This window comes from Pelobates fuscus, chromosome 8, assembly GCF_036172605.1.
Source record: "Pelobates fuscus isolate aPelFus1 chromosome 8, aPelFus1.pri, whole genome shotgun sequence".
Taxonomy (NCBI): Eukaryota; Metazoa; Chordata; class Amphibia; order Anura; family Pelobatidae; genus Pelobates; species Pelobates fuscus.
In genome coordinates this window covers 124,417,156-124,439,806 of record NC_086324.1, presented here as the reverse complement: position 1 = coordinate 124,439,806, position 22,651 = coordinate 124,417,156, and the positions used below count along the sequence as shown (strand labels likewise).

Genomic DNA, 22,651 nt, shown 5'->3' with positions numbered 1-22,651 from the left:
TTTCACATTAATAAATTGCTAAGATTTTCTAAAAATTGTTGAAAAAGCAAGATGTAGAATACCATGGAGAGGTGGTAATATTAAGTCTCAAAAAATAACATCACTATGAGTACTATGTATGAGTTCTCTCCTGTTATCTTTGTCCACCCCGATCACCTTGTTTCCACTGTGAAGACTACCAGCTCCACCTCCATCTGTTGACTCGTTAGTGGTTCTCCAATCCAATGCTTCAACAAGATACGCAGGCACGGCATCTGAATATAGATATGAGTTTTACTGTGTTCTGAAGGTGGAAGGGCCTCTAGTGTCGGTATAGGAAGACAGCCACTAGATGTGAATTTAACCTTTCAATGTAAACATTGCTTATTCTACAAACCAGTACTATTTTACATTAAAGGGACACTGTAGGCACGCAGACCACTTCAGCTCATTGAAGTAATCTGGGTGCTAATTCCCATCACCCTTAACCCTGAGCATGTAATTATTGTAGTTTTTATAAACTGCAATAATTACCTGCTGGGGTTAACTCCTCCTCTAGTGGCTGTCTACCTGACAGCCACTAGAGGGACTGATGCCTAAATAGTAAATATTGCAGTTTAAAGACACATTACTGTGAGTATTATTGCTGTGGAGCTTACACACACTAATAATATAGAGCTCCTAGCTCCTAGAAAAGAGGCACAAAGGGATTCATGCCCAAAATAGGAACTGTCCCTCCTAAAGGGATACTTCAGAAGTATGCACTTCATTGAGATGAAGTGGTTTGCATGCCTTTAGTGGTCCTCTCCTAATACTTTGGGAAGAAGGGAGATGGAATGAGTGTTTAATCTTAAAACCCGTATCCCAAATGGATTCAATGCATTGTTTACTTTCTTCTAGAATATTTCTATATTTCTAACTTTGGATCGTCTTATCTATTTTTTTTATAATTTATTTTAATTAATTTTAATCTTTCTTATACTTCTCTACAAAATGTAAAGTTTTGCATTTAACTTTTATTTTTAATGATGCCAATATTTTCTATTTTACTCTCCTTAGGTTTCTTATCACATGTTTCATTCAGATTAAATGGGTTATGTTGAGATATTTAGTAGTATCAAAATATGTTACAAGGAGGACAGCACCTACCACAGGAACCTGATCTTTAATCATCCACATACAGCTTGATAAAGACCACAGCTGTAACCTTCAACTCTACAATTTAGGTTACCATCGAGTCCTTATATTATTTAGAATTACAGTAGAGTCTAAGGTTTTGTGTATGGACACCCTAGACCTGCTTCTTTAACAGACAGGGGAACAACCCCTACCCCATATCCCTGTGAAACGAAACGAAACAAAAAAAACACCATAAAGCATACCTCCCAACTCTGGCGTCTATAGTATTGGGATGCTGGTGAGAGGGGATAGAGGGCTTCATTGGCTTTACCCCAAAAGGTGTGGACCCAACCGGAAAGGGTCCCCCTTTACTGCCAGGTCAGCCTGGTGTTCTGATATGCCAGGCTGCCTACCCATCATACAGAAAACAGAAAGTGGACAGCGCACTCAAAACAATTTGGTTTGTGACAGTGTACCACAAATCATGACGTGTGTCATATAAAAATATAAATAAATATACCCTTTTAAGATATTCTTATATGGTAGCTGTAAAGATAAAACTGACAATCTCAGAGCAATACAGCAGTAACAAGTTGATATAAAATGGGATAAATAATGCATATAGAAAGTATCACACTCATGTTTTCAAGAGCCTGTATATGGTACTGGCTCAGGTATATACGCTTGAGTGTGATATATAGGATCCACTATCAGAGATTGTTGAAGGTTATGGATAGCAGCTTTAGTCCTCAGAAGTGGAAAGTAAAAAAAAAAAAAAAGGAACCAAGTGTAAGATAAAATATATTTATTAATCCAATAAAACATAAAATCTTACATCTCAGTTTCCTTAGACTTCACAGTCAATGCACAACACGATTTAACGCAATAGCGTCTTCCTCAGGTGCTCAGTACATAAAGCTGCAAACAAATCCCTTTTAAACCATCAGGTTTGGTGCCAGAAATGGCAAATTAGCCGGGCTTGATATCACTTCCGGTTTCCGCCGGCTAGATGCGGCTGCCATCTTGGCACACCGAAAGGTGTACATGCTTATATTCGGTTTCTGGCGGAACAATGATGCAGTTCTGGTTCTGCTTTTTGGACATTGTGGCCATCTAGGTGTACCCAGGAGTACATCACATCACTTCCGGTTTTGGCCAAAAAACACTAACAGCCATACACTGGCTGCTTTGAGATCTTTTCATCATTACCTCATTTAGGCTTCTGTAGCTTCCGCCGGAAGTGGCGCGGCGGCCATATTGGTTTTCCCTAAGAAAGTATATCTCCAAAGGGCAGTCATATTTGGACTCCTTGGAGCTATCAAGTAGGCTCCAAGGGATATAAATAGGAAGTTCACATACAAATGCTAGAAAACGTCAGGATATGTCACAAAGTACTCTAAAAACAGTAATACAAAATATGTAAAACACTGTAATATATAGGTCACCCAAAAATTGTATATAAAATTAATAAAAATGTTAATATAAAATCTGTTTGATATAATTATACATGTCAAAATCTATATTTAACCCCTTAATGACACAACTTCTGGAATAAAAGGGAATCATGACGTAATATATCCGTCGTCTGTCCTTAAGGGGTTAAACCTTCTGGAGAGAGGGTTCCTAACTCAAAACTTAAAGAGCTAAAATCCCCATTGTGAGCTTGATTAAAATGAGCTGAAACCGAATGAGTTAAAACCTTGTTTTTTTATATTTCTTATGTGTATTCATTAATTCTTGTTTTTAATGATCTTGTCGTTCTGCCCATATATTGAAGTCCACATTGGCATTTTAATAGATATATTATTATTATTATTATTAATATAGCGCCATCAGATTCCGTAGCGCTGTACAATATATGACATGACTTGTGTTGCATGTAATAAGTGATTTGATCTTATATTCTTTGTTATTAGTTGCTGAGATAAATGTATCAATCTTCTTAGTACTAGCTTTTGTGACTTGGCAGGCTTGGCATCGTCCACAACGGTAGAACCATTTTATCTCCCTATGAGAGTGTGATACTTTCGATTTGTACTATTTATCCCATTTTAGATCAACCTGTTACTGCTGTATTGCCCTATGAGATTGCCTGTTTTATCTTTAGAGCTACTATACAAGAATCTCTTAAGAGGGTATATTTATATATATTTTTATATGGACACACGTCATGATTTGTGGTACACTGTCACAAACCAAATTGTTTTGAGTGCGCTATCCACTTTCTATATCTTGTGGAATCGTTTTGTGATTGACTTCACGGTGTTAACCAGCTGCACTTGCATATATTGCACTTTATAATTAGCGCCAGTATTTTTACACTTTTTTTTTCTATGCCTACCCATCATGTTAGATCAGCCCACAGAGGGCAGACTCTGCAGGAAGCATTGTTTCAATGCCCTCTGCCGCCGGGTCCTAGTGACCTGAACATTGCTCAAGCGTGTCTAATGATGCGTTCAAACTATGTTTATTGAGGAGTGTTCCCTGGTGTCCCCAAAAGCAAGACACCAGAGAACTAAGTTGGTATCCGGAAAATCTGGGCTGTCCCTCCAGAATCGGGTCAGTTGGGAGGCATGTGCATGTATTTATAGTAGGCACTCGCTATATGCATGAGATAATATGGAATACATTGGCTTAGCACAGGAGGTGAAAAAAGTCCTGGTTTGGAGAAGGTTATTTTTAATATAATATAGCATATATATATTTTAAATATTTCGCTAGATCAATGGTTATTAGACTTTGTTGACAAGTACCCAAACAATGTGTTCTATATTAAGTTGGTGACTCTTTCTTCAATTTTAAATGTCAAAATTCAGAGATTAATTTTCAGTTGTCATATAATATACAAAATGAAACTGTGAAATGCTCTTCTTAGTGTCAAAAACATTATCAAAAGACCGTAGAAACACAGCCTACCAAGAGTACGATGAGCCTGTTCCAATCATTGGGACCCTTGTTCCAGAGGGTAAGAGCCACTGAGATCAATTAGAATGTAATCTAATAAATTAAATAGTAAATACCAACTCCAGTCTGAAGTGTTCCTTTAAGCAATGGAAAACAATCACTTAATGAGTTGCTGAGCCAAGATAACAGCAACTATGATATTACTGCTACAATACAGGAGCCAAGATGGTGATATACAAGGGAGTAGAATAGGCAATCATTTTACAAGTACCAGTCACACCTATGTACACACAAGATCTTAGCGATTCATTAACTAAACGTATGTTATAACAGGGTGTTGTCAAGGAACAGCGAAAATACTTTGAAGACAATCTTTTTTTTTTTTTTTTTTTTAAACTGTTCAAACAAAACAGTGAAGACACACGACCACCCCTATGTCCATTAGAATCTTGAATGTAGCCAAAACAGGTCATACCCCAATTCTGGAAACAAGAACGGACCCCCCCACCCCGGGCACAGTCCACCCAAATGGAAGACCTCAGGGCGATAGAAGAAGTGCACATGGGGGCGACTAACGCCACCGCAACATCAGACTTTACCACGCGACTGGACACAGACACCCCACCTGACAGACCAGACACCCACGACTAACTCTGCAACCCTCACATCCTCCCTCCTTTTAATTCCCTCCCCCCCACCATACACCATAAGAGGACTCCCGGTACACACACACTGAATGAAGCTTGACACCGGTAAACCTTACAGGCACATACCAGCACACTGGCAGACCACACAAACACCGGGAGGTAACATACGCCAGTGCCACTATAAGAGGGGACCTACGAGGCCACCTCGTAAATGCTCACTTTCCCGCGAGAGGACACTTGAACCTATGTTACACATTTACACGTTCAACATACCAAGCTGCGATTCTTAACACTGAGTAAAAAGGGACCTGCAGGCCCATCCTGGCACTTTTGAACTTACTAGGGGGTACTACCCAACTGTCTAATTGCTACGGGACCTGCGAGTCAGACATGTGAAAAAAGTGCGTGCTATACAGTGACCTGCGCTTCACCACTGTATGATTGACTGAACACCACTCCTTTAATATGACTGTTTATGTTTTATTCTGAAGGGACCTGCGTGTCCAAACTGAAGTTTACTTAAAGTTATTTGGCAAATTGAACATTGGACAATTTCAATAAAAATATATTTTAAAAAAAACAGTGAAGACACAATATTCTATATTCTAGACATGTTTAGTGGTAATCTGTGTGTACTTGTTATGTGTGCGAGTATTCTAGGACAGAAGAAGTCAAGTGCCAACTACACGCTGCTTGAGATATTATTAGTCACCACCTGTCTTTGTCCTATTTGTGCCAGAGAACCAAAAATAATATTCATTGACCTCTTACTGAAGTACACTTGGCTGACAATTGATGAGTCTATATCATAGTAGAAAAAATACACAACTGTATTCATACAGTTATAATCTGGACAGCACAGTAATGAGTGAATTCAGGAGTGTTGTGAAACTTAGAATACCCACAGGTATGCGTGTCTGGAAGACAAAGACAAAAAAATATACAACATAAATATAATATAATGTAGTACCAGAGGCTGACTGTGAATGATGAGGGGTACGTGTTTAACAACAGTTTAAGTTTTACAAGATTAGTCAATCCTGCCCCGACCCTTCTTGTATTCTATTACAAATGCTGACATATGTTCCCACTCAGATATCTCTATTCAGGATTCCTTTATGGTTTAGATGAAAAAAATTGTGAACATTTCAGATCTGCTTATTAGGATGACAAACAGAAAGTAATTGCTTTAGGAGCATCATGTGTTAATGGAGCGCTTCCATTCACTTATCCTATTATATAGGTTTTCGCCAATATATAAAAAACATAACACTTAAAAATATAGTAGTGCAATGCAATAAAAAAAAAAAAAAAAAAAAAAACCTAAAATAAGGTATGTCATGGATTAAAACCACTTGCATATGTTGGAGACTGATATGATGGCTTGGAACTTTTTCACCTTTGTACCTTTAAAGTAGCACACTACCTATTCAGAAAGATAAGTCCTGCGCTCACTCCCATCACTGGGCGGCTGCAAATTACTACAGTACACATCAGCCCCAATATATAGTAAAAACCAAAGAAAAACAAGTTACCTGCGCTCTCTCCTTAATCCCTATATATTTTTAAACAAATGGAGGTTTTTTAGTTACCTCCAATGGCCATGAGAGGATGAGCCCACCTGCCAACGTCAAGGCAGACCCCCCCTAGGTGGGTCCTAACTCTAACCATTCACCTTGCTTCCTTGAGCCTCTGGCAAAAATCTCTACTGAGACAGAAAGGGGTAATTTTTATATACACCCCTATACATTATTAACCCTTAATAGGGAACACATGGGATGGGCGGCTGCATTGTAACAAGGCTGAGTGATACAAAAAATGGATACAAATGCAGAAAGATAAGTCCTGCGCTCACTCCCATCACTGGGCGGCTGCAAATTACTACAGTACACATCAGCCCCAATATATAGTAAAAACCAAAGAAAAACAAGTTACCTGCGCTCTCTCCTTAATCCCTGTGTATTTTTAAACAAATGGAGTTTTTTTTAGTTACCTCCAATGGCCATGAGGCACACTACCTATGCAGCAACTTTTAACGTTTGTTGCTCCGAATAAACCTTTATATGGTATAAACAAAGATATAGCACTTACAGTACATTATTGTGCTCACCTGATAAAGAGCTTTTACAAAACCGGCTCTGGGAAAAGTGATGGCACACCTTTCCTGTCGATATCAAACGTTTAGGAAGAGCCAAGAAGAGAATATCAAGACTGTAAATAGTGGGAATACTTACAAATCTATGACGTAAATCAAAACAAACGAAAAAATTAAAAGGCAGTTTCTGCAGCAATATCCCCAAACACATTTCACCCTAAGGTTTTTTTCCCCTAGTCATGCTGGGATGTCGGGTACACCAGTTAAGAAAAAACAAAAAACCTTAGGGTGAAACTAATTTTGGGGTACTTACAGCTGATCTGCTACCTTAAAAGCAGAGGGGCAAAAAAAAGCAAATAAGATTTGAGCCATCATATTAGTGAGTGGGGGGGGGGCGGGGCCGGACCGCCATGCTGCATGGACGCACGGGCGGGCAGCTCCGTCGGCTTTCCCGCTATAAACTGCACCAGAGCAGAACTTTTACCGGAACGAAGCCGGGAGACGGCGGCCCGTGCTGTGCCGGTTCCAGGAGTGGACCTGTGTATTGCCTCTCAGTCTCTGGGAGGGAGATCCTCGGTCCCTGAGACTGGGGCCTTCTCCGATGGTGAACGGAGTGGACGGCCGCCACTCCGCTATCCTGTCCAATCACTGCAGGACAGATCCCTGGTTCCACGGATAGCTGGCCCTGTTCCCCCCCCCTCCCTCTGGGCCGGGGGGGTGATCCCGGTCCTCATCTTGGGGGGCCCAGCCGATAAACTGCAACGCTGAGCGGCAGGAGACTCCACGTGAGAGAGACGCTACCTAAGATGGCGGGCGCCAGATGTCTAGCGGATAGGCGGGAGAAAGCAAACTTTCCCTTCTCGGGCACCAGGGTTCCTCTGGATAAACTAAGCAACACCGCAAAATGCACTCTGGTGCCGAGTGGAAGGACCACTTACCACGGGACTTGCAAGACAGATCTCAACAAACAGCCGCAGTCCCGGTCCAGAGGCAAGCCAGAGCTGGAGGGAGATTCCGGGAATACCCCGGTGGCGCTGTGGAGGAACATGGCACAATTAAGAGCCCTCACTATGCATCTACCCGGAAAGCTGGAACACTGCACTGGAAACCGTTGCTTTCATTAAAGGACCATTATAGGCACCCAGACCACTTCAGCTTAACGAAGTGGTCTGGGTGCCTGGTCCAGCTAGCCAGTTAACCCTTTTTTTTATAAACATAGCAGTTTCAGAGAAACTGCTATGTTTATACTGAGGGTTAATCCAGCCTCCAGAGCCTCTAGTGGCCGTCTCATTGACAGCCGCTAGAGGCGCTTGCGTGCTTCTCACTGTGAAAATCACAGTGAGAAGACGCCAGCGTCCATAGGAAAGCATTGTATGCCGCGCATGCGAATTCAGCCGATGACGTCGTGAGGAAGCTCTCCGCCCGGCGCTGGAGAAAGGTAAGATTTTAACCCCTTCATCTCTCCAGAGCCCGGCAGGAGGGGGTCCCTGAGGGTGGGGGCACCTTCAGGGCACTATAGTGGTCCTTTAAGCCCTCTCCACCACACCATCTGGAAGACACCATCTGGAAGACACCATCTGGAAGACACCATCTGGAAGACACCATCTGGAAGACACCATCTGGAAGACACCATCTGGAAGACACCATCTGGAACACCCAAGCAGTACTTTGCAGTGCCACCTGAGGGCAATGGCTGACTCCCAATCACCCACGACCAGAGTTTACACACTAAGCGATATTCATGCTTGTTAAAGCCTTTATTTCTGAGCAGACCATAGATTACTACTAAATATACCCATTACTCGGGATCTTGGCTTCTTTTAAAGCTTACTTTGGTGTGGGGGACCTCCCCTGGTGATAAAATTCCAAGCATGTAACCTAGCTATTTAGCTACTTGTATCTCATTTTAAAGTCTAGCACTGATATGACTTATCTTCTATTACTCCTCTGATTACCTTAATGTCAGTCTACATAGCATGGATTAAGTTATCCTCTTGTACACTCAGCCACTGACAACTTACTTTAGCCTGTTTAAGGTTTTAAAAGTGCAGATCTGATCACATACAGCAATATACTGTCTTTGGAAATGCTTTCCTAGCCTTTTATTTTCATGTTAAAAAAAAAAAAAAAGTGCTGTTTAACCTGCCACACCGTGAAATGCTATGAAAACGCTTGCAGCAGCTGTCGTGGCTCTGCACGCTTATTGTTATTTTATGCACAAATAAAATAAAGAATTTAAAAAATAAAAAATATTAGTGAGTGGTTTTAATTCGAGACATGCGTTTTGGGTTTTTTTATTGTGTTGCGCTATTTGTCATTGTTTTTTTCCCCCCATATATCAGCACAAGCCAATCAAACCCTATAAATTAGAGTAAGTGAATGGAAGTGCTCCAATAACACATTTACCATTGAATTCAGATATATTGTATCTGGTACTGAGGAGGGAAGCACACACGAGTGTTGAAGCTGCTGTTAAAAATTACGTTTTGGGTTTGATAAGCACTATTTACACCAGGGGTAGTCAACCTTTTAATACCTACCACCCACTTTTGTATCTTTGCTTATGGTAAAATTTCCTTACCGCCCACTCCTGCCACAGTAACTAATTTTATAGCGCAAGTGCGAGATCTTTGATATCCTCACCAGCAGAGTGCTTATAGCAAGACTGGCACTGCATGGGCAGGTAGTGGAGATGATCTCCCCTGACGGCCTTGGTCCATGGCCATCGAGGCCCACCGGCGTTTTCTGCAGAACCCACCATCGCCCACGTGAAATCCCAAACCGCCCACTCGGTAGGGACCAGGTTGACTACCTTTGATTTACACAATTGACACATATTTTGAAGAATATAACACACCAGGTCTGTGGACATTTTTTTTTTTCCTAAAGGTACTTTTTTGTCCAAGGTACTAAAGTGGTAGCCCAATCTACTAGTCAGTCATGGCAATCTACTTGTCCTGACACAAAATTTCAAACTAGAAAGTTTGGGGACCCTGCTTTGACCTGGACATTGGCAGGGTTATTCACTTAACTATGCATTCTCCCAGATTAAAACAGAGATCTGAAAAAAATACACCAACTTACAGTCATAACTGGCTATTTTTGCCATGATTTTTCAATTTGGTTTTAATTTGCAAAAATTGGGAGTTTAAATTTCCGTTCACTGGAAGTAAAAGACCTAGCCAAACCCCTGGGAAACAGCCCAATACCCTTATCCCTCTCTCACCAAACTTTACAGTTGGCACAATGCAGTCAGGCAGGTAACGTTCTCATGACATCCACCAAACCCACCCATCAGACTGTCAAACAGAGAAGCATGACTTGTCACTCCACAGAACAAGTGCCCACTGCTACAGAGTCCAGTCACGCCGTGCTTCACACCACTACCGACATTTGGTATTGTACATGGTGATGTGAGGCTTGCATGCAGTCGCATGGCCATGGAAACCTATTCCATGAAGCTAATGCCGAACCGTTTTTGTGCTGATATTAATGTCAGTGGAAGTTTGGATCTCTTCAGCTATGGAATCAGCTGAGCGTAGGCAACTTTTACGTATCATGCGCATCAGAATTTGAGGTCCCCGCTCTGTGACTTTATGTGGTCTTACGCTTCGTGGTTGCTTACAGTTGATTGTGAAAAATGTATTTATTTCTATCATTTTTTACCAGGAAGGATACATTGAGATTTCTCTCATTTTCAAGGATGCCCTGGGCCCACAAAACATTGCATTGATACAATAGGGTGCAATACAATACAAAAACAATATTAATACACAATACATACAAAATTTAACATAGAACAAGTAGGAAATATATAATCAACCATGACACGTGCATTCTGTTGAGATATGTAGAGATGGATCTCTTAACCCCTTAAGGACCAAACTTCTGGAATAAAAAGGAATCATGACATGTCACACACGTCATGTGTCCTTAAGGGGTTAAAGGATTTTAGGCTTGGGGAAGATTTGAAAGTGTGCGGGAGGTTGTTCCATAATCACGGTGCTCTGTAGGGAAAGGAGGATCAGCTGCTTTCTTTTTGTGTTGAGGTAGACTAAATAAAGAGCTGGTACTGGATCTGAGGTTATAGGAGGTGGAAGAGCCAGAGAGAGCATTCTGCTCAGGTAGGGTGGGAGCTTCCCAGAAAAGCTCTTAAACACAAGGCTGGAAAGATGAAGTCTGGATTCCAGCGACTATCTAGTAGGGATGCAATATCACAAACTGACTTATTCTGAAGGAGGCATCATATCACAGTACCACGCTTGAATTTACTGAGCTCTTCAGAACGACCTTCAAATGTTTGTAAATGCAGACTGCATGGCTAGGTGCTTGACTTTATACACACATGGCAATGGATCTGATTGAAACACCTGAATTCAATAATTAAGAGGTGTATCAATCCCTTTGTCCATATAGTGTGTCAGCCAGCTGGAATATTCTATTCCTAGCAATACATAGAGCATGCTAATCCCAGACACTATGGTCACAGTCTAACTGGAAGCATAGATAAGTTGGCCTTAAACCGAAATTTACTTTGAATTCACGACAATTCTTACTTTAGTAAATAGCCCTGGCAGTGTCAGACTTCCTGCTGAATCTGAGGCTGCAGTGGTATTTATTGTCTATGCATCAAATAACTTCAATAAAAAGGACACCAAGTACCAAAACAGCATTATCTAGTGGTCTTGATGCCAATGTGCTCTCCCTGCAGGAAGACAAGTGTAAACATTAGCATTTCTGAGAAACAACAATTTACATTTAACAGTCTTCTGTGCCTCTCCCGGCTGTCAGACGGCTGTCTCCTTGTGGAGACTGCAAAACTGTAGCGTCTTAAAGCCTCCTCAGAGGAGCACCGTAATGCATTTTTCTAAGGAGGATCCTACTGTCAAAGCAAGGCATTTGCATCTGGTTGGCTGAGATGATCCACCCAGATGTTCTCAGAGGTAGGAGCAGCAGTCACACGAAACACTCTTAGCCTATCACCAACACCCAAGAGGGAAAAAAAACACTATTCACTTTGGTATCAGAGCCAGAACAGAATGCAGAGGGGCCAAGTGGACTTTAAACATTCGAAAAGGATTTAAGCCCATATGGTAAGAGTGGTCCATTAAAATTAAGTGTTTTGTGCGCTTAGACTGACCCTTTAAATATCTTTAATAACATCATAATGTCGCAACTTTGCTAGCAACTCTGCAACCTACTTTACCAAAGGAAGAAAATACATTATGACAGAAAATCTCAAACATCCAATATTTCAGAGTCTTTAATTTTTATCTTTGCTTTCTGAAATTCTACTTTCTTTCAGGTATGGAAAAATTCAACAATTAAAAATAAATAAAACAAATAGGGGGACAAAAAATTAATTATAAAAAATAAAATACTGCAAAGTGCTTTTTATTTCATTTTTTTGCAATTTAAAGTTTTATTGAGGCAAATCCCATACTGTAATATATAAGTAGTAGATAATGCAAGTAAAGAGTCAGCATTGGTTGTGTAATGAAAGCACGTTTTGCAGACAATATTGTTACCTATTTTAATATAAAGCCCTTCACCCCCTGTCCTCCACCAAGTAACCCCTTCACCCCCTGTCCTCCACCAAGTAACCCCTTCACTCCCTGCCCCCCATGTAACCCCTTCACTCCCTGCCCCCCAATGTAACCCCTTCACTCCCTGCCCCTCCATGTAACCCCTTCACTCCCTGCCCCTCCATGTAACCCCTTCACTCCCTGCCCCCCCATGTAACCCCTTCACCCCCTGCCCCCCCATGTAACCCCTTCCCCCCCTGCCCCCCCATGTAACCCCTTCACCCCCTCCCCCCCATGAAACCCCTTCACTCCATGCCCCCCATGTAACCCCTTCACCCCCTGCCCTCGCCCTCATGAAACCCCTTCACTCCATGCCCCCCCATGTAACCCCTTCACCCCCTGCCCTCCCCCTCATGAAACCCCTTCACTCCATGCCCCCCCATGTAACCCCTTCACCCCCTGCCCTCCCCCATGTAACCCCTTCACGCCCTGCCCTCCCCCTCATGAAACCCCTTCACTCCATGCCCCACCATGTAACCCCTTCACCCCCTGCCCTCCCCCATGTAACCCCTTCACCCCCTGCCCTCCCCCATGTAACCCCTTCACCCCCTGCCCTCCCTCAATGTAACCCCTTCACTCCCTGCCTTCCCCCATGTCACCCCTTCACTCCCTGCCCCCTCCCCACAAACTGTAACCCCTTCACTCCCTGCCCTCCCCCATTGTAACCCCGTTACTCCCTGTCCTCCCCCATTGTAACCCCGTTACTCCCTGCCCTCCCCCATTGTAACCCCTTCACTCCCTAATGTAACCCCTTCACTCCCTGCCCTCCCCCCAATGTAACCCCTTCACTCCCTGCCCTCCCCCATTGTAACCCCTTCACTCCCTAATGTAACCCCTTCACTCCCTGCCCTCCCCCAATGTAACCCCTTCACTCCCTGCCCTCCCCCCAATGTAACCCCTTCACTCCCTGCCCTCCCCCCAATGTAACCCCTTCACTCCCTGCCCCCCTCCCCACAAACTGTAACCCCATCACTCCCTGCCCTCCCCCATTGTAACCCCGATACTCCCTGCCCTCCCCATTGTAACCCCTTCACTCCCTGCCCTCCCCCCAATGTAACCCCTTCACCCCATGATTACCATGATGTTCCAATGTTATGCACCTAAAGCTTATTGCCATGCTGTGCCAAGTTTATGTATTTAAAGCTGCCATGATGTTCCGAATTTATGCCTCTAAAGCTGGTTGCCATGGTGTGCCGCTTGTAAGCCTCTAAAAATGATTGCCATGGTGTGCCAATTGTATGCACCTAAAACTGATTGCTATAGTGTGCCAATTGTATGCATCTAAAGCTTATTGCCATGATATGCCAAGTTTATGCATCTAAAACTGATTGCTATAGTGTGCCAATTTTATGCATCTAAAGCTGACATAATGTTCCAATTGTATGCCTGTAAAGCTGATTGCCACGGTGTGCCAATTGTATGCCTCTAAAGCGGTTTGCTATAGTGTGCCAATTGTATGCCTCTAAAGCGGTTTGCCATGGTGTGCCAGTTTTATGCCTCTAAAAGTAATTGTCATGATGTGCCAATTATGTGCATCTAAAGCGGATTGCTATGGTGTTCACTAAAATATGAATTAAAAGCAAGTGGGTCTCGAAAAATTACCGTTTTGAAAAGTGGGTCTCGGACCATAAAAAAGTTTGGGAAGCCCTGCTCTAGATGACTGCAATTATAATGCTTCACTTAACACAGAACAATGCATTCTAATTCAAGTTTAGAATTTCTATAGCAACTATTGCATTGCTTTATAGTCTCTGTAATAGTTTTTTTAGTATTACTAGTGAGGGCACTTAGTCCTTCCACTGACTTCAACGGGATGTGCTCCAGTAACTCACAAACCCATGTCATGCTCATACATTTCAGCTGCACACAACTGCAATGATATCATAGCTTGAAAGTTACACATATAAAACGGTCTCTTTCTCATCCTGGTCTAGTTGTTAGACAGGTACACACATCTGCCCAAAAGCAACATCTTAAGAATTTAGGCAATTGTTGGCAACCACTCAGTGCATAAAAATACACAGACATGGCCAAGAGGTTCAGTTGTTTAAACCAATTATCAGAATTAGGAAGATCAAAGTAACTGTGACTGGGTGACTGCTGGTGCAAGATGTGGCAGACTGCTTATCTCCTGTGATTTCTTGGCAACAGAGAACACAAATCAGAGACTACAATGTGCATACGCATAAACCTGTAAAAATGTTATGCAACAGAACACAAATCATCTCAGGTTGGTTCAACAAACATGATAACAAACTCATTGTACTCCAATGGCCTCCAATTGTACTCACAGCTAGATATCAATCAAAACGAAAGCCTTTGAGATAAGGTGCAGGAACATGCAGCCAGCTAACTTTTATGTTGTGATTTTTTTTAAAAAAACACATAAATAATGTGCATATATTCTATACAAGATATTCATTTATATAAGGAATATAAAGCACAATTTGTTTAGTTTTTTTAAGCGACACTATAGGCACGCAGATGAGATCACTTCATTTCAATGAAGTGGTCTGTGTGCCATGTTTCTGTCATTTTAAACCTGCAATGTAAAACACTGTTGTTCTAATGGCCTGTAGGGTCTGTCACTCTGACAGCAACTAGAGGCGCTTCCACCAAAATAGTCAAGAGAAACTCGGCTATTTCAATCAAATAGTCTCATAGAGACCATTTGATTGGCACAGCTCAACGTTTTGTCATGCATGAGCAATAGCTTAATATATATGGGGAAGCACACGATTGGCTGCGATTATAAATCTTGATAATCTCAGCCATGAAGGTCGGGTGGCAGTGCGGAGACAGACGCAGCGAGGGAGACAATAAAAGTACATTTTACTTCTTACAGGTGTGAAACAGACAGGACACTTAAATTGTTAACAGGGCACTATAGCATTAGGAATACACATTTGTTTTTGCGATCCATGAATTGTTTTAAATTTTTGTTCCCCTGTACAACCAAATGGCTAAAATTTATGGAGATTGAAATACACAGAGTGATCACTGAAAGAAGAGAGGTATATGTACGCACATAACCTCTTGAAATAATTTACAGGGTCGGAATAATCCTTTCAAGCAGAATGGACAAGATAATTTCAACTGGATCCATCAAAGCAACATCCAACGCACCATAAACACTGCAGCTCACTATAGTGGATATGGTGACAGCAGTGCTCCGAATGATCTACAGTGAGGGCACTGGCGGGACCAAAATAGGTGTCAAGCTGGGCTAAAATGTTTTGACAGATTACACTGAGATAGCAAAATACTACAGTCCAGTGAATAACCCTGTGAGTTTCACGATTTGTTTTTATATTGGCAGGATCGAAGATGATGAAACCGATCCTTTATTTGGGACTGAAAATATGTTCTGAAGGTATTGACAACTCTTAGAACTATAGCCTAGAATTATTACTAAAATAAATGGCAACCCAGGGTGACATCACTGCAATAACAAGCCACTTTGAAAGGATTATTACTAAGCAGAATAGTTCGTTTCTGAATCTTGTATGGCAACATCAGACGTGGCAGAAGTCCAAGCAGAAAGAAATGACATCATTCAGTAAAAAGGGATAGGCAGTTTTAGAAATTAAGTCAATTACAGAGAGACATGACTTGCTCTGCTTAAAGGGACACTAAAGTCACCAGAAAAACGACACTTTTACACTGTTAAAACAGATATTTTACCACATACATTAGACATTGTTGATATTCAAAAAGGAGAAGGAGAAACAAGATATACATGAACAGGGGGCAGTTCTTCAACAGTACCCCCATCCATCCACCCATATCATGCTATCCATCCATGCCCATTAATTTTTTGCAAAGATAGGATTATAAAATCATGTAAAATAAATATTCTTGCACGTGTACTTGTCGGAATTTGTCTTTTAAACTATCAGGGTATAGCAATGAAATAAACATCCTTACCCCTTTTAGGGCAAGATTTGGTATATCTATGTTGACTATCAGAAGTTCATACAACCTTTAAAGCTGTAGTGGTTATGGTCCCAGGAGTGAAACCAATGTGTCTGATATCACTAAAGCTGAAGTTCCCCTTGTGCATTAGGCATAGAAATTCTGGATGTCTTTGGACTGTATAAAATGGTTGACAGAATAAAAAAATGGAAGAAATCTGACATCTATTGTGGAAGGGAATTTCCCCCCTTCGGCTAGATCAGAATATTGGGGCATGACCATCACAGGAGACGCAGATAACCTTTAAATCATTAAAAAATAGTTTTTACTCCTTACTGTGGGTAGGTGCATGGGGCAGTTCGCTGGCTTAATAAACATATCAACAAACCGAATTTTCAATACAGCTGTGAGGTACAAACACTGCAATCATGAAATTGACGATTGCTATAGAGATAGATCACAAAGCTTTAACAAAATCCTTCCATCTCAGCTAAGTTTTTTGCGAAAATGGTGTAAGCAGAGTTATGTATTTTTAAAGGGACACTATAGTCACCTGAACAACTTCAGCTTAATGAGGTTGTTCAGGTGAGAACTATAGCTCCCTGCAGCCTGTCTCATGTAAACACTGTATTTTCTGAGAAAATGCAGTGTTTACATTGAAAGCTATGAACACCTCCAGTTGCAGTCACTCAGAGTGAACCAGAGGGACTTTGGAGTTGATGGAGGCATAATATGCCTTCATCCACTCAGATCTGCTGTCAGCAGAGCACAGGGCAGCACTGTGCACAGCATCCTGTGATTCAGTATCTCCTCCCTCTGCATGCAGACACTGAACTTTCCTCATAGAGATTCATTGATTCACTTCATCTCTATGAGGAGATGATGATTGGCCAGGGCTGTGTTTGAATCATGCTGGCTCTGCCCCTGAACTGCCTCCTTCTCAGTCTCAGCCAATCCTGGGGAAGCACTGTGATTGGATCAGGCTACCACATGTCAGCAGACTGCTTGTTTTTCGGAGTCTAACAGCATGCAGATTTACAGCTTCAGGCTTGAATACAGTAAGATTTTTACTATATTTATGGAGGCATGATGGGCCCAGGGGGGCTAGATGTTTTTAACACTATAGGGTCAGGAGTACATGTGTTCCTGACCCTATAGTGATCCTTTAAGAATAAAGCACATACTAGGAATTACACAAAAGCTGTGGTATACTATCACAACCTACAAAAAGATGTAGAATATCAAACTGTAGTTTAAAGTTATACAATAGCCATTAAATGACATTCAGGATTTATCAGCTCATTTTCACGTTGGCCAAGGAATAGGCGAGAAAATAAAGTGTAAACAGTAACAATAACTTGGGGATAATACTTCCTGAGGTCCCCTGAAACTCAGCACTTTAGGATCCAAGTCATTAAACACAAGCAAATGATGTGGTTCAACCAAGTGAAACCCCATTGAAGACAAAGACTAAACAGCAGCAACAGCAGAAAATCATGATAAATTCTGATGTGGGATTAGTCCACACAAAACAAGTTCTCCATAGCCAAATATATTACACAGAAAAATAAGCATTCTTCACTATACTTTTAAATAGTTAGCATTGAGTCAACTGGTAAAAAACATAGTAAAAAAAAAAAAAAGTCATTAATAAGTAGACAAATTATTTACCTGTTAAAGGGACACTCCAGGCACCCAGACCACTTCTGCCCATTGGAGTGGTCTGGGTGCCAATTCCCACTACCCTTAAGCCTGCAACTGTAAATATTGCATTTTTCATAAACTGCAATAATTACCTTGCAGGGTTAACTCCTCCTCTAGTGGCTGTCTACTAGACAGCCACTAGAAGGCACTTCCGGGTTTAAAGCACACATTTTGTGTGCTATAGCGTCGCTGGATGTCCTCACATAGCGTGAGGACCTCCAGCATCGCTAAAATCCCCATAGGAAAGCATTGAAAGCATCTTTAAATGCTTTCCTATGGGGAGGTCTAATGCGCGTGCGCGGACCCTGAACCAGCGCTGAGGGACATTGGCGCTTGACTCAGGTAAGTCACTGAAGGGGTTTTATCCCCTTCGGCAACTTGGGATGGGGGGTGGGGGGGGGGGGAGGGAGAGGGGACTTGCAGTGCCAGGAAAACAGATTGTTTTCCTGGCACTGGAGTGTCCTTTTAATCTACGCCCAAATACATTGATCTACCTGGGAATTATATAACGGATTGATTTGTTTGGGTGTAGATCAACAGGAATTTTATACATTTGTTGTTTTGTGCACAAGTCTTGATAAGACTAAGTAAATGATTGAGAATCCTAGGGACAATCCAAACACCATGTTACAAAGTGTCCAAAAAAAAGACAGTTTAGCTAAAAGTCCCAAATACCTACACTCAATGATATCACTGTGGAAATGTATGCTTACCTCTGCCTATTTAAAACACTTCTAAGGCATTTGCTTAATTACATACAAGTCCTCACTACCTTTGGTATACTCCCTCTTAGCATTCTATAATGAAAAATCACAAATTAAGTAATTTTGTAAACTAACATATATCAGTTTTCCTTGTAGCTGCATTCACATCTAGACGATAATCAACCAGCAAGTGCAGTAATCATTTCATAGCCGTTTAGCTTCTGAAACAGGCCATACAGTTAATAGTGCACAACTTATTGATGCTAATGATCAATCATCTACTGTAACTAGTAAAACATCTGGGGCACATTGCAAGGACCACAGTGTAAGACCCAGACAGAGCATCCCAGTAACAAGCAATGCAGTCAATAGCAGACGTGGGAAGACTATTTCAACTAAACAACCACTATCGGTTTATCTACTACAGTTCATAACTAATACGGCTACATTATTGTCTTGTCCTTACTGCCCTTTATCTTCAATTTAGAACAGGGATGGGGAACCTTTGGCCCTCCAGATGTTTTGGACCCATCCATGATTTAGAATGTAAGGTTTTTTTTTTTCTTGTGTACTATACACGTAAATAGGTGTGAAACAGTAATCAATATATTAAATAATGTGGGCAGCAACATACCAGAAAAAAGCGACTTAATAACCTGAAATTTAAAACTAAAAAAACCTTACATGCGAGCTCCAGTTATGTAAATAAGTAAAGAAAAAAAATGTATATAAAAGATACACCTTTAATAAAGATCAGCTAGTTACTATACATGGTTAGTCACAAATGTCTGATATGTTTGATAATGTAAAGAGGATTCAAAAAGAATTTCACATTTAGACTACAGTGGTTCAAGTGAAAACATAGCCAACTTGGTTAGTTTTTCCAATGTTGTCCTAAAATAAAAAATTACCTTTTACATCACAACAATTCAAACACAGTAGTGGTTGCCGTATCAGGAGTGCCCTTGCGCCCTCCCAGAACAAGTAGTCGAACCTTTTAAGAACAGTTTAAAACTTAACAGGATCTTGCATTGCCATTAGCTCAAATGAGCTAAGCCAGGGCCATCTCATTTGCTGAGAGTGTCAGCTGAGTGCTCTCAGCCACTAAGAGCAGCCCTGAGTGGCTGGACTTAGCTCTGTGACAGGAGCTCTGGCTATTGAAAAGGTGGGTAAGCTGTCAAACCTTTATTGAACAGTTTCACTACTTACTCTAGGTGGGTGCCAAGGCACTCACACTGTAGTGGTTATAGTGCGCGGAGTGTTCCTTTTATTAATACCCTGTGTACTTTACATGTTTTCATCAAATCAGCATTTGCTACCTTGCTTTCAAAAGCACTGTTTCTTTACACAAATAGCAGAATTCAGCATTCTGATTAAACTAAATAGGTAAATTGACATTTAAAAATATACAACAAATTCTATTAGAAGGGCAGTTTATAGTATCCAAAGATAAACACTGTAGTTTAGGAATTCCTAACCAAAATGAGTGGGGATCCAGGCACATAAAACATCAAAAATACCACTTGAAGCTCAGGTACAGGCAACAAGTGTTAGCTAAAATCATCAGCACCTAGAGGGGCAGATACCACCTAGCCTTAGAACATAAGAAGACAACAGACTGTTGATAATACAAAGTGTACCAGTTCACACAAAGATACAATGGCATAAGTTTTGCTGAAAATTATATATTTATTTTTCTATTCTTTTTCTAGTGTAATTTGTTTAAAACGAATATATTTATGGATAGGAACACACATTTGGTTTCCTAACGCTGTAGTGCCCTTGTCACATTTAGGTGACTGCCCCCCACGTCTGTCCACGGCTCCTTTCCCATACGAAGGCACTGGGAGGCTAGTGTGCCTGTGTGGCAAAACTATATTCTATGACAATTACATAATCTATCTGAGACCGACTGAATAAAATAGCCGAGTTTTACACAGAAGAGCCTCTAATGGCTGTCATATTAGCAACCATTAGTGACAGGTTAACCCTTCACAGAAAACATTTTTCACTTTCAGAGGTAAGAAAGGGGGACACATGGTACCCAAAACAGTTCACTGAGATTAAGTGGTCTGGGTACTTATAGTGTCCCTTTAAGAAATGTTTTAGTTAAATGGAGCTGCACATTAGCCATATTATACTTAAAATGTCACCGAAACAGTACCGATTATGGTGCAAGGACCTTGTCTCTGTTATTTTTCATTTCAATAATTTTTTTAACTAATTTGGAGTGACCTGGCAGTTGCGTGGTGATCTTGCTGGTTAAGAAAATCAATTTTGCCTAACCATTGCATGGAGCATGCACATTAACAAAGAAAGTAAAGAGAAAAATAAAAAAGTTTTAATGATATTTTTCTACCACAATTCTCTCAAATGTCGATTTGTTATGGAGTAATTGGTTGAACACATTCATATTATTATTGGCATTTATATAACGCCAACCTATTCTGCAGCGCTTTACAGTTTTATAAAGGGATACATTAAACAATATATGAGACAGTTACGTAGATTGATGATATATGTAAAGCACTTTTTTTTTTTAAATTCAAATGTTTCTATTTGATACACACTATCTGAAGTCTAATCTGTATAAAACAGTAACCCTGCCAGAAAATAAGTAAACAAAACTAGATTATTATTTTATTTTATTTTTTAAACACACACTTTTTTTTTATTTAGTGCAAATGTGTGCAATTCTGACATTTATCGGCTGTTACAGTGGATCCTAAACTGTAATAATTAATTTTAGCATCCATTTTGTTTGTTTTCTGTTCTTTTGGTGATTCTTGCAATGAGCACCAGTTGCACACCTGTCCAGCTAACACTCCAACAGACACCTTTCACAGTACATCATTTTTAAGGGGGGGGGAGAGGATGTAAAACCATGCTTTGTAAACAAAGTCACACATTTTCCCAGTTCCATTACAGGACACACATTAGCAGTATAAATGAAACCAAGCTTATCTTACACAGATCTGTGTGAGCTGTATTCCCCTAGATATCCTCTGGCAGGCTCATTTCCCAGGCTTCAATAATGAGGCTATCCACATATCTAGTGCATTAGCAGCACATGGCCAGTCCTCTAGGAAGTCATTGTGCATGTAGACAGAGTGCAGCTGCCATGGCAGACTGTGCTCTTTGTAAAACTTTGATTGCAATGTAGATTACAGATTACTGCTGTGCTCACCGCACACAGAGCCTGTTGGCAAGCCATAGCCCAGCATGCTCTTAAAGGGCACATTAAATAAGCTGATATTAAAGGCTAAGGTAAGCCTGGGTCAGAGTAAACTGCTATGTTTTGCTCCTTTAACATAATAATTACCTGATTGTCACTAGCCTGGCTCTCTTCCTCCTTCCCCACTGCCTCAATGCAGGCTGCCATGCGCAGTGCTATAGGCCCTCCCCTTTCATCTCACCATCCAGCTTCTAGGAACACATAGAAGGGGAGGGTCTGGAGGACAAACATCAGTAACCCGGAGTTGCCAAGCACGTTAGAGAGCTAAAGGGGATCCCGAAAGGTGTCACTTCGGGTTACTTGTTTTTGTCCTCCGCTGACACAATGTATCACAACCGGCTCAGGCACATGGGCGATGAGATCACTTCTTCTGTCACATAAATAATGAGTGTTCCATGATTGTAGTCCACCAATCTGGTATATTACGGCACATGCCGGGTGTCTAATATTTGCCAGTTGAATCACAAGGACTGCATAGAGCAGAGCAGGGATTTATCACTTGCTCAAAAATAAAATATTATACAAAGTCTTTGGGTGTATTCACTAAACCGTGAGTTATTCACACAAGTAAGAGTTGGCAGACAGTCAAAGTGAATTGAGTATTTAAGGCAAAAGTAGCCAAACTGGAAGCATTGCTGACTTGGAAAACACTTTAGCTAGTTTAGCTACCCTCCATCCTGGTAAAAGATTTTATAAATAAATAAATGACGGCATATTTCCTCCACGTGCGGGCCACCACTTGTGTCTATAATTTTTAAATTCAT

At 41.1% G+C, this 22,651-nt stretch overlaps 1 protein-coding gene across 3 annotated transcripts in view; it reads right to left on the bottom strand.

Moving 5' to 3' along the window:
- MRTFB (myocardin related transcription factor B) overlaps nt 1–22,050 on the bottom strand; it is a 285,293-nt gene extending 263,243 nt beyond the window's left edge. For all 3 annotated transcript variants that reach the window (XM_063430294.1, XM_063430295.1, XM_063430298.1), the window contains exon 1: nt 21,975–22,050. The gene's annotated coding sequence lies outside the window, so the exon portion shown is untranslated. The remainder of the gene's footprint in view (nt 1–21,974) is intronic.
- Between the last annotated feature and the right edge of the window lie 601 nt (nt 22,051–22,651).